Here is a 12,338-nt window from a genome sequence, read left to right as displayed (position 1 = left end):
GCGACTTCCGAGGAACTTGCATAAACTGACTCACCAACCCAAGAGCATAGCAGCTCAAATCTGGCCTGGTGATCGTCATGTAGATCAAGCTTCCTACTATGTGCCTATACATAGTATGATCCTCCAAAATCTCTCTTGAATCTGCACTCAACTTGCCATTCTGATCCAATGGCTCTGAGATAGGTTTACATCCTGTCATACCATACTTGGACAACATGTCCAAGCCATACTGTTTCTGCAGTAATCCAATATCATGTAGTGACCTAATCACCTCAATGCCCAAGAAATATCTAAGCTCCCCCAGATCCTTCATCTCAAACTTCTGTCTAAGCAAGATCTTTACATCAAAGATCTTTGCATCATGGTCCCCTGTAATGATCAGGTCATCTACATAGATGACAACAAGCACAACCCCTCTATCACTGTGTCTCACATACAGCGAGAAATCTGCATTAGCTACATGAAAGCCAATAGTGACAAGATATTCAAAAATCTTGTCAGACCATGCTCTTGGTGCTTGTTTTAAGCCATACAAGGCTTTCTTCAACCTGGAAACATGCTCGGGGTGACTCACATCCTCATAACCAGGTGGCTGCAACATATCCCCATGCAAGAATGCATTCTTTACATCCATATGATGTAAAGACCATTGCTTTGAGACGCAGCCACTATTATCACAACTCTCACTATTGCCATCTTGGCAACTAGGCTGAAAGTTTTCTCATAATCAATGCCATATGTCTGTGCATATTCTTTGGCTACCAATCTAGCCTTGTACTTGCTTATGCTTCCATCACTGTTATGTTTTACTTTGTACACCCACTTGCATCCAATGGCTATCTTACCTTCAGGCAATTGCACTACTAAATCCCAAGTTCCATATAGTGCATCCATCTCCTCATCCATAGCTTTCTCCCAACACACATTTCCAACAGCCTCATCAATGCATGTGGGCTCTACAACCTGTACAACTTTTGCCATGTATGCATAGTGATGTGCCACATAACCATCATAGGTAAACCTCTGCACATGATTCTTCACTCTCCCAGATCTTCGCAGGTTTGCATTCATGGCTTCCATAGCCTTCTTTACACTAGGTGTTCTCATAGCTGGTATCCCAAGATCCTCATCAAGGCTCATCTCTGAGCCACTAGACTATCCATCAACATGAGAATGCCCTGCAGAAATGTCAGGCATACTAAGGGGCTCAACCACTTTCTCTTTGCCTTTATGTGATGTACTAATCACATTTGCAGGACTGGTATTGTGACACAGCCTACCACTCTATGGTCTATCAACTGAACCACTAGATGAGGACTCTCCTAGTCCACTCAAAGACTGTGATTGTTGCTGACTTGCATTCTGTGGTGCAACCACATTTCCACTCACATCAGCCCCAACAGCTTCTTTTTCAGTAGCATATCAGCTGCTCATCTCATCAAAAACAACATCCCTGCTTACCCTCAACTCACGTGTAGCAGGGTTATAACACCTGTATCCCTTTTGCTCAAGGGAATACCCAATAAACACACATTTTTCAGCTTTTGGATCCAGCTTAGTTCTCAGCTAATCTGGCACATGCATATATGCAATGCATCCAAAGACTTTCTGACCTTCCTTCCCACTCTCTAGTCCAACGCACTAAATATCCACTAAAACAATGAATGCGTCCTAGATAACAACCCCACAGAGCCTAACTCCTAGAAACACACACCCACACGGACACACAAATGGAAAGAAAAAAAAAACTACGACCCCAACAGATCTTCAAGACACAACTTCACTTTTTAAACTGAATAAAGAAATTTAATATTAAAATGATTTTGTTTTAAATTGTTTCCAAGAAAGAACCGATATTTCAACACTTCCATGTTTCAGTAGACAACAGCATCACTGCACTCCACAATTGGCTAATCTTCACTTTACTCTACTCTTTACTCTCTCTCTCTACTCATTATTCTCATGAATTCTCTTCTTCTTCTTTTCTCTTTCTCTTCCTCTTTCTTTCTCACTTTCTCTAGCTCTTTCTTTAGCTCTTTTTCTTTCTCTAGCTCTTTCTTTCTCTAGCCTCCTCCTCCTGAAACACAAACACAAGAATAAGGCATACAAATACATTCTCTCACACTCTCATGCTTTTACTTTTAATTATGCATCATGTCAAATGATCAAATCTCTTTCTCTCTCTTTCCTATTTTGCATGTACACATATATCGTAGCCATATTACCCTCTCTCTTCTTTCCTTCTTCTTCTACTCACACACAAGGTCTCCTCTACTTACTATGGTTCCCCATCTTCTCTCTCCTCATTTTACCATGAAAGCATGGAAACCTCCCACATGCACACACATTTCTTTCTCTCTCTCACAGTCTACCATGGTAACCTTCCAATGTTGAACGGCCCAAACGACTAGTCCGCCACCCATGTGACTCCTAGGTGTGTGCGTACTCTTTTCACGAGCATCCCCCTTAGCAGCCTGGCCAAGGTTCTTACTATGTGGGCCAATCGGCTCCAAGCACTCATCGTGCAAGCCTATATGTAAGCTACCTATGCAGGCCACGTATTTGCCGTGCCGCGGGTCGCACTTTGCCATCATTGATGCCGGCTCGAAAGCGCTGTTTGTAATTTCTGGCACAGATAACTGCTCATGGTAGCAACACTATAGTGCAGACATGTTTATGGTATGAATATGGCATAGCACATTCATTGAATGGCTCTAACATTATAGTTGTAGGCTCTCTATATGTGTGGTGGTGTCAAGTTCACGAAACAATCTGAGGCATACATTCGCACCCTCCAAAGACAGAGACAATACAATGTTGTTTACAACACCTTAAAATGAATGAGGGGTATAGAGACGCCAACCCACTATATTATAGTGGACGAGGAGAGGTTGGCTGGTCTGCTGGGCTTTTACCTCTTATGGGTACATACCTGTGAGAATCACCAGCGCCGCCTGTCGCGATCTGGATCTGCTCCATAATCAAGATTCTACTGGACATTGCAGCGTTTGATATTAAATATATATATATATATATATCAACCTCCTTCTCTCTCTCTCTGCCTACGCAACTGCAGCTGCCGACCAACACCATCAATTTTCTCTCTCTCCCGCCTACGCAACTGCAGCCATTGCCCTCCTATGTGCATCTCTTTCCCTTCGGCCAGCCCACCTGGTATGTGCGCCGATGATCAGCCTGAAATGGCCAACAATCTGCCTCCCCCATGCTACCTCACACCAGCCACGCCTTCACGCTCCAGCCTTGCCTTCACGCTCGAGAGCCAACTCATCGCTCTCTCACAAATAGTGCGCATGCTTTTCAACGCTTTGCATCGTGTGAGCAAACCAGCACAATGAAAAAAAACGTTACCTTCACCTCATTTACCAGCACGATGTTCGTCTCCTTCTCCCTCACCATGCGGTGCACACTGCAACCCCACAAGCGAAACACGGCATCTTGCTTCCTCTCTTTCCCAAAGTCAGCCTCTCTCATCACTATGCAGCATGGCACGCCTCCTTAACAAAAGATGCGCCCTGCTCCTCTCAAGCAACCGGCCAGCCCACACGCTGCCTTGAGAAGCAGATGGCCAGCATCAAACTCACCTCTCCAATACGCTCTCTCCCTATGCTCCTTCAACCGAAACACTAACAACCCATCGCTTCTCTCCCTCACAGATACAGACCTCTCTCTCTTCTTCTGGTTAGCGTGTTCTCTCTCTCTTTACGTACAGAATTCACACACATTCATTAATCAACAACCAAATAAACAGAACGGCTTACCTCCTCCTCCTCCTCCTCGTGTTCTCCACGCCAGCGAGAGAGAGAACGTTTTTTCTCTCTCTCTTCTATTCTCTCAAGAGGTGCCAACGGGTGCTAAAAAACTACCCACCCCTTCAATTTTTTTAATTTGAAATTTTTCATTTCTACCCACATTAAGGTCTACAAAGTCGTTCTCTTCCCCTCGATCTCTCTCTTCTCTCTACCCACTTACATACAACCTCTTCTGCCTACAAAATAATATTAATCGTCTCATCATTCCCATGCAATTGCTTCCACCAATGGACAACATCGACCATCATAATGCATGCAAATACCATGACATTCCACACACATATGCTTTCAAATACCATGAAAATGCACCTAAAATAACCATAATTGACCCTATTTAACCCTAAAAATTGTGAAAAATGGCTTCGATCCAGGGGTCATCATTCCCCCCACACTGAAATGTGAGCGTCCTCGCGAACATAAAACTCGAACATCCATCACTTCATCCATTGCGTTATGTCTTCCACCAAATCTACCACCAAACATTACCACCAATAAAAAGTTCCAAATATAGCATTCTCTCGTCAACCATATTATTGCAATACAAACACTCCAATACCATATCACATCAACACACATACACACCTCATAACAACACTCACACAAATCATTCACTCACAAACACACCATACCACTCACACATGTAATATTGGATTGCATAACCAAGCTACATTTCCATCAAGGCATACTAGAAAGAAAACCACTAAAACTAAGCCACTTTTCAAAACCAGAATAGATCCAAATCATACTCAAATTACACTACTCAAAACATGTCTCCGGTTATGAACTTAGTCTCAAACACCTCATATAGTCATGAAAACCATCCCAAAACTACACATTCTAACCTCATAGAAAATCTACAAACATTCAAAAATCCCTCATTATTCTTATGTTTTTTTTTGTTTTTGTTTTTTTTTTCATTTCTCCTCCTCATTTTTGTTTTTCTTTTTCACATCCTTTCTTCTTTCTTTTTGACACAAGGTCCCAACCCACAGAAAATCAAGGCATCGGCCCCAGGCTCGTAAAGAAACCTTAGGTACCTACCAAAAATCTCACATGGCGCTGGTTATCTTCTTGGTCTTATTGTTTCCTTTCTCCAACCAACCAAGGTCTCACCCCATAAAAGCCAAGGCATCGGTCCAAGGAAATTTCTCTCCAAGGAACCTACCAAGAATCCCTATGGCGATGATTATCTTCTTGGTTCACCACTTATTATTTTTTTCTTTTTTTCTTTTTTTTCTTCCATTACTACCACTTCTTCTAAAAGGTCATTCCTCCTATTCATAGTCCTCCTATGAACCTAGAATATGCAATCTCAACATGGATTCACTCAAGACAAAGTCTCAAGCACTTGGCATACTCCATCAACACACCTCAAATAGAATCTCAGCATGGCCAAAACCTACTCAGCCTCTAAAATGGCAAAGTTTTAGCAATTCTCTATCTAGCAACCCAAATGGAATGTAACTTAGTCACGCTAATCCCACAACATCACTTATTAACTCACCCACAACATCTTTATTCAATCATACATCCACACATATACACACTCTCACACACAATTTCATCTACCCTAAAACCACATTTTTTCCTTTTCATATTTTCTCTTTTTTTTAATTTTCATTTTGATATTAAAGCAAAACAAAAAACAATACCAAGGTTAGAATGCACCTAGAAATTGTAAAGAAACCTCATTACACCTTGAGCAACTACCTCCAAACACATACTTAGAACCACCTTAGTGACCATATCCAGCTCCCACTTGTACATGGCACAAAACACTACCTACTCTAATTTTTAAGAATTTTTCAAAGTTTTTTTAATTTTTAGTTTTCAAATAAGAAAGAACACTCACAAACAAAATACCAAAACAAATAAAGAAAACATCAATAATTTAAAAAGAAAAATAATAAGGAAAACTTGGTGCCAAAATTAGATGTGGTTATTCCTTCCACACTGACTTTGTGAACTCCTGTGAACAATCAAGAAAAATTCCTTTGCCATTACGAAACCACATCTCAACAATCTTCACAAACTCCCAATGTCATTTAGACATCTACTTCTTCTCACACTTCACACTCTTCTACTTCTACTCTCATACCGCAAAAGATAAGGCAAAAAGAACCAGTCCCAATTACAAGCAAGTAGCTCCTCAACCAAGCATAGAAAAGAATGGTAAGTCCACCTTTAGCACCAATAAAAACCCATAAAGATTTATCAATGAAGAAAAACCCACAAAAGATTTAGCATTAATGCTCACCCACCCGATTTTTTAAATTTTACTTGTCTTTTTAATGAATTTTTACATTTGTACTTTTTATGGATTTTTTTTTTGTAATAAAAAAACAAACACAAACACACACCAACCTATCTTCAAAAGGGTTCACACCACTACAACTTTATAGGATGATCGTCTAGTCTTCTCTTGTGCTATGGTCTACAAGCACATATATATGATCCACTCACCTACCTTTGTTTGAAAGCTAGAGCAACCTAAACGTAGGCCACGCCCTAACCACTTCACACAACAAGAAAACTAGCTATCTTGAATTGATCCTCTTTCTTTCTCTTTTTCCAATTTTTTGTGATGTGTCCTAGCAAGAGTTTCCCAAAATAAACATGCATCGGAACTTCCTCCGAAGCTCCTTGTGGATTTGTATTTATGACACCTTTTATATCCTCAATTATCCCAATGTAAGGAATGAGAACACGACGTCCATCCATCTCTCCTTCATGTGCTTCAACTATATTGCTCATAAAACCTCTAAAATCTAATGTTTTTTCTTCACCTCCATCCTCATTGTATCCTTGTAAGATATTAGGATATCTCCTCTTACCATTTGAATCTATCTCTCTCGGCCTCAATAATATTTGCACGTGATCATCCCTCTTTCCGCTATCCTTGACATTAGTAAAGTTGATTATCTTATCATGCATTTTCCATTGATAGACCTCCACTTGCTTCCGTAATGTTTGAACATGACCCTCATTGAGTGCTATGACTTTTTGAAATGCCCATAGGGACTCTTCGTTTTCTCTCTCATATTGTTGAATAATGGTTTTTTCCTTGTCCTTGAGTTGATATATAAGCAATTCATACTCCTTTATGATCACATTTTTCTCTTCCAACGCAACCTCTAGCAACCCATGTGGATTTGGATGCGTCATTTCTTTAACATCGTCAGATGTTCCCCCCTCCATGGGTATATAAGGTGCAATTATTTGGCATTCATTGGTCCCCTTCTCATGTGCTTCAACTAGTTCCACCATTAGGCAACCAAGGTCTATGGACTCTTCTTCTTGTTTATTCCTATCATAACCTCCCCAGGCATCATGATTCTTCTTTCTTTGACTTGTGTCTGTCCTTCTTAGACTCAACAAACCTTTCCTATACTTTCTCATCCTTCCATTCCTTGTAACTCTAGCACCTTTTAATTCAATGCCATCTCTTGTTCTTCTATAGAAAGCCACTTCCTTTCGTAATCTTCGCACGTGTCCATCATTGAGTATTATGACTCTTTGCAATTTCCTAAGGATCCCTTGTTCGTCCCTCTTGGACCACCGACGAATGATAGCCTTCTCTTTGTCCCTCAATTGTTGTATCAAGATTTCTCTCTCTTCTATCATAGCATCCTTCTCATCTAACATAGTCTCCCATATTTCAATCTCTTCTCTATGATATGTAGCCATGTTTTTCATCAATTCTTTTTTTTGATGTATCTCTCTTAATGCTTGTGCTTTATCAATTTTCAAATGAGTGATTCTCACTCTTGCCTCCCTTAATTCATCCGCGATTGCAAATTTTTCATGTTCTATCTCCCGACAGAGTACCTCTAACTCTTTTTCCCTATGACTCATAAGCACCTCGCTCATCATTCCATCAAAAGCATGGATTTTATCCCCATAGCAATTGACCATTAACATGTCGTTAACTTCATCATCTTTGACGAATGGAACCTTAACATCTCCCATGACCTCTAGAAACTCCTTTATCTCTTGACAAGTCTTTCAAATTGAACCCCACTCAACATTTCCAAGAACATCCATAACACTCTCACTAATTTCAAACTTTTTCATCATTGATAGTCTGTCAACCATTGTCTTTTACTCATACTATTTACCCCTTTTAGTAATGCTACCAGTCTCCCGGCGGACCCAGCATCACTAGACTGGCGAGCTCTCTAGTTTGCCTCACTTCCAAATGGGCTTGTTCTTTCTCTATCTTCATTAAGGACATCTTACCAAGGTATTCTCTTATCTCCTTGTCAACCTCATCTAAGATCCATCAATGGAAGTACTCTCATAACAAGTCCCTAGACTCATAGTCCTCTGACATCTAGACCAGAGTTGGAAGCATGCAAAATATATGCATTGGGATTACCCATAGCCTATCAAAGACTAGCTCCCTCCCGGCGAACGCACCAAAAATGACCTGCCTTCCCACTCTCTAGTCCAACGCACTAAATATCCACTAAAACAATGAATGCGTCCTAGATAACAACCCCACAGAGCCTAACTCCTAGAAACACACACCCACACGGACACACAAATGGAAAGAAAAAAAAAACTACGACCCCAACAGATCTTCAAGACACAACTTCACTTTTTAAACTGAATAAAGAAATTTAATATTAAAATGATTTTGTTTTAAATTGTTTCCAAGAAAGAACCGATATTTCAACACTTCCATGTTTCAGTAGACAACAGCATCACTGCACTCCACAATTGGCTAATCTTCACTTTAATCTACTCTTTACTCTCTCTCTCTACTCATTATTCTCATGAATTCTCTTCTTCTTCTTTTCTCTTTCTCTTCCTCTTTCTTTCTCACTTTCTCTAGCTCTTTCTTTAGCTCTTTTTCTTTCTCTAGCTCTTTCTTTCTCTAGCCTCCTCCTCCTGAAACACAAACACAAGAATAAGGCATACAAATACATTCTCTCACACTCTCATGCTTTTACTTTTAATTATGCATCATGTCAAATGATCAAATCTCTTTCTCTCTCTTTCCTATTTTGCATGTACACATATAGCGTAGCCATATTACCCTCTCTCTTCTTTCCTTCTTCTTCTACTCACACACAAGGTCTCCTCTACTTACTATGGTTCCCCATCTTCTCTCTCCTCATTTTACCATGAAAGCATGGAAACCTCCCACATGCACACACATTTCTTTCTCTCTCTCACAGTCTACCATGGTAACCTTCCAATGTTGAACGGCCCAAACGACTAGTCCGCCACCCATGTGACTCCTAGGTGTGTGCGTACTCTTTTCACGAGCATCCCCCTTAGCAGCCTGGCCAAGGTTCTTACTATGTGGGCCAATCGGCTCCAAGCACTCATCGTGCAAGCCTATATGTAAGCTACCTATGCAGGCCACGTATTTGCCGTGCCGCGGGTCGCACTTTGCCATCATTGATGCCGGCTCGAAAGCGCTGTTTGTAATTTCTGGCACAGATAACTGCTCATGGTAGCAACACTATAGTGCAGACATGTTTATGGTATGAATATGGCATAGCACATTCATTGAATGGCTCTAACATTATAGTTGTAGGCTCTCTATATGTGTGGTGGTGTCAAGTTCACGAAACAATCTGAGGCATACATTCGCACCCTCCAAAGACAGAGACAATACAATGTTGTTTACAACACCTTAAAATGAATGAGGGGTATAGAGACGCCAACCCACTATATTATAGTGGACGAGGAGAGGTTGGCTGGTCTGCTGGGCTTTTACCTCTTATGGGTACATACCTGTGAGAATCACCAGCGCCGCCTGCCGCGATCTGGATCTGCTCCATAATCAAGATTCTACTGGACATTGCAGCGTTTGATATTAAATATATATATATATATATCAACCTCCTTCTCTCTCTCTCTGCCTACGCAACTGCAGCTGCCGACCAACACCATCAATTTCCTCTCTCTCCCGCCTACGCAACTGCAGCCATTGCCCTCCTATGTGCATCTCTTTCCCTTCGGCCAGCCCACCTGGTATGTGCGCCGATGATCAGCCTGAAATGGCCAACAATCTGCCTCCCCCATGCTACCTCACACCAGCCACGCCTTCACGCTCCAGCCTTGCCTTCACGCTCGAGAGCCAACTCATCGCTCTCTCACAAATAGTGCGCATGCTTTTCAACGCTTTGCATCGTGTGAGCAAACCAGCACAATGAAAAAAAACGTTACCTTCACCTCATTTACCAGCACGATGTTCGTCTCCTTCTCCCTCACCATGCGGTGCACACTGCAACCCCACAAGCGAAACACGGCATCTTGCTTCCTCTCTTTCCCAAAGTCAGCCTCTCTCATCACTATGCAGCATGGCACGCCTCCTTAACAAAAGATGCGCCCTGCTCCTCTCAAGCAACCGGCCAGCCCACACGCTGCCTTGAGAAGCAGATGGCCAGCATCAAACTCACCTCTCCAATACGCTCTCTCCCTATGCTCCTTCAACCGAAACACTAACAACCCATCGCTTCTCTCCCTCACAGATACAGACCTCTCTCTCTTCTTCTGGTTAGCGTGTTCTCTCTCTCTTTACGTACAGAATTCACACACATTCATTAATCAACAACCAAATAAACAGAACGGCTTACCTCCTCCTCCTCCTCCTCGTGTTCTCCACGCCAGCGAGAGAGAGAACGTTTTTTCTCTCTCTCTTCTATTCTCTCAAGAGGTGCCAACGGGTGCTAAAAAACTACCCACCCCTTCAATTTTTTTAATTTGAAATTTTTCATTTCTACCCACATTAAGGTCTACAAAGTCGTTCTCTTCCCCTCGATCTCTCTCTTCTCTCTACCCACTTACATACAACCTCTTCTGCCTACAAAATAATATTAATCGTCTCATCATTCCCATGCAATTGCTTCCACCAATGGACAACATCGACCATCATAATGCATGCAAATACCATGACATTCCACACACATATGCTTTCAAATACCATGAAAATGCACCTAAAATAACCATAATTGACCCTATTTAACCCTAAAAATTGTGAAAAATGGCTTCGATCCAGGGGTCATCACTTTCAGATGAGATAAATCAAGTTTTCTACTAGTAAATCTCTCCTCTGGAGTTACATCATGTATGGCTGCAGTTGGAGTCCTGTTCATGATGTAAACTGCTGTAGAAACGCCTCAGCCCAATAGCTATGCGGCATATTCTTCTCTCCCATCAATGCTCGCGCAATCTCAGCAATGTGCCTATTTTTCCGCTCAGCAACTCCATTTTGCTACGAAGTGTATCTGCATGTAAACTGTCTTCGAATACCATTATTCTTTAAGAACTCATTGGAGAAGTACTCTCCCCCTCCATCTAACCTTAGGCACTTTACATATTTCCCTGTTTGCTTTTCAACCATAACTCTGAAATTCTGAAAATGAGTGAACACGTCACTCTTCTCCTTCATAAAGTATACCCACACTTTCCTTGTGTGGTCATTAATAAATGTCACATAATACCTGCAGCCTCCTATAGACATGGTCTTCGTAGGACCCCATACATCTGAATGCATAGCATCTAGTGCATTTCTACTCACATTTCTGTAACGTGGAAATACATACTTTGTTTGCTTTCCAAATTGGCATGCTTCACATATTTTCTACATACCTTCAACTTTAAACTTTGGCAGCCCTATCACAATTCCTTTAGTCTGCATAGACTTCATTCTCTGTGCATTCACATGTCCAATTCTTTTATACCAAATGTCTGTGTCTACAATAATTCCTGAACCATTTGCAAACATCACAGCACTCACTTCAGGCATGTTTACATTCAATGTAAACATTCTGCCCACTCTATTGCCTTTTGCAACCAACCTGCACTTGTCTTTAAAGTCTTCAACATAACAATCATCAGGGTTAAACCGAACCTGCAAACCCTGCTCAATCATTTGGCTAACTGAAACCAGATTCTTTGTTATGTTCGAAACATGAAGTACATTTGCAAGGTACTTCACTTTGCATAGACAATGGCATATCTCCAACATGGGCAATTGGATGAGCAGTGTCATCCCCTGTTTCCACAAAACCTGGTCTTTCAAGGTTTTTCATCTCCTTGAACCACTCCCCATGACTTGTCATGTGGTTCGAAGCACTTGAATCAATGTACCATACATCATCTTTATGTGCTGCTTCAACATTTTCAAACATGGCATTAACGACATGCTGCATAACAAACAACCTTTCATTATCCTCATTATTTCTGCTCGAGGATGCATAGTTGTTTTGCTGCAATTTCCCATTTTTCATGTCAGCCTGCTTCTTATAACAATCTGCCTGCACATGTCCAGGCTTACCACAATAAAAGTATCCACGTGTATTATTATACTACCTTTGCCAATTTCCACGACCTCTTTGACTCCCCCTGCCTCTGAATTGGCCTCTTCCACCTGCGTGTTGTTATTGTTGTGAATTCTGGGACTGTTGTTGTTGCTGCTTGTTGATGCCATAATTTTGATTACCTGTTTGGCCACCTCCCTGGTCGTGTCCATGGCCTCCTCTACCTCGT

This window comes from Cibotium barometz, chromosome 9, assembly GCF_041138505.1.
Source record: "Cibotium barometz isolate CiBa-2024 chromosome 9, ASM4113850v1, whole genome shotgun sequence".
In the NCBI taxonomy this organism is placed as follows: domain Eukaryota; kingdom Viridiplantae; phylum Streptophyta; class Polypodiopsida; order Cyatheales; family Cibotiaceae; genus Cibotium; species Cibotium barometz.
The sequence above is the reverse complement of the archived record's forward strand: the minus strand, read 5'-3'. Positions refer to the sequence as shown.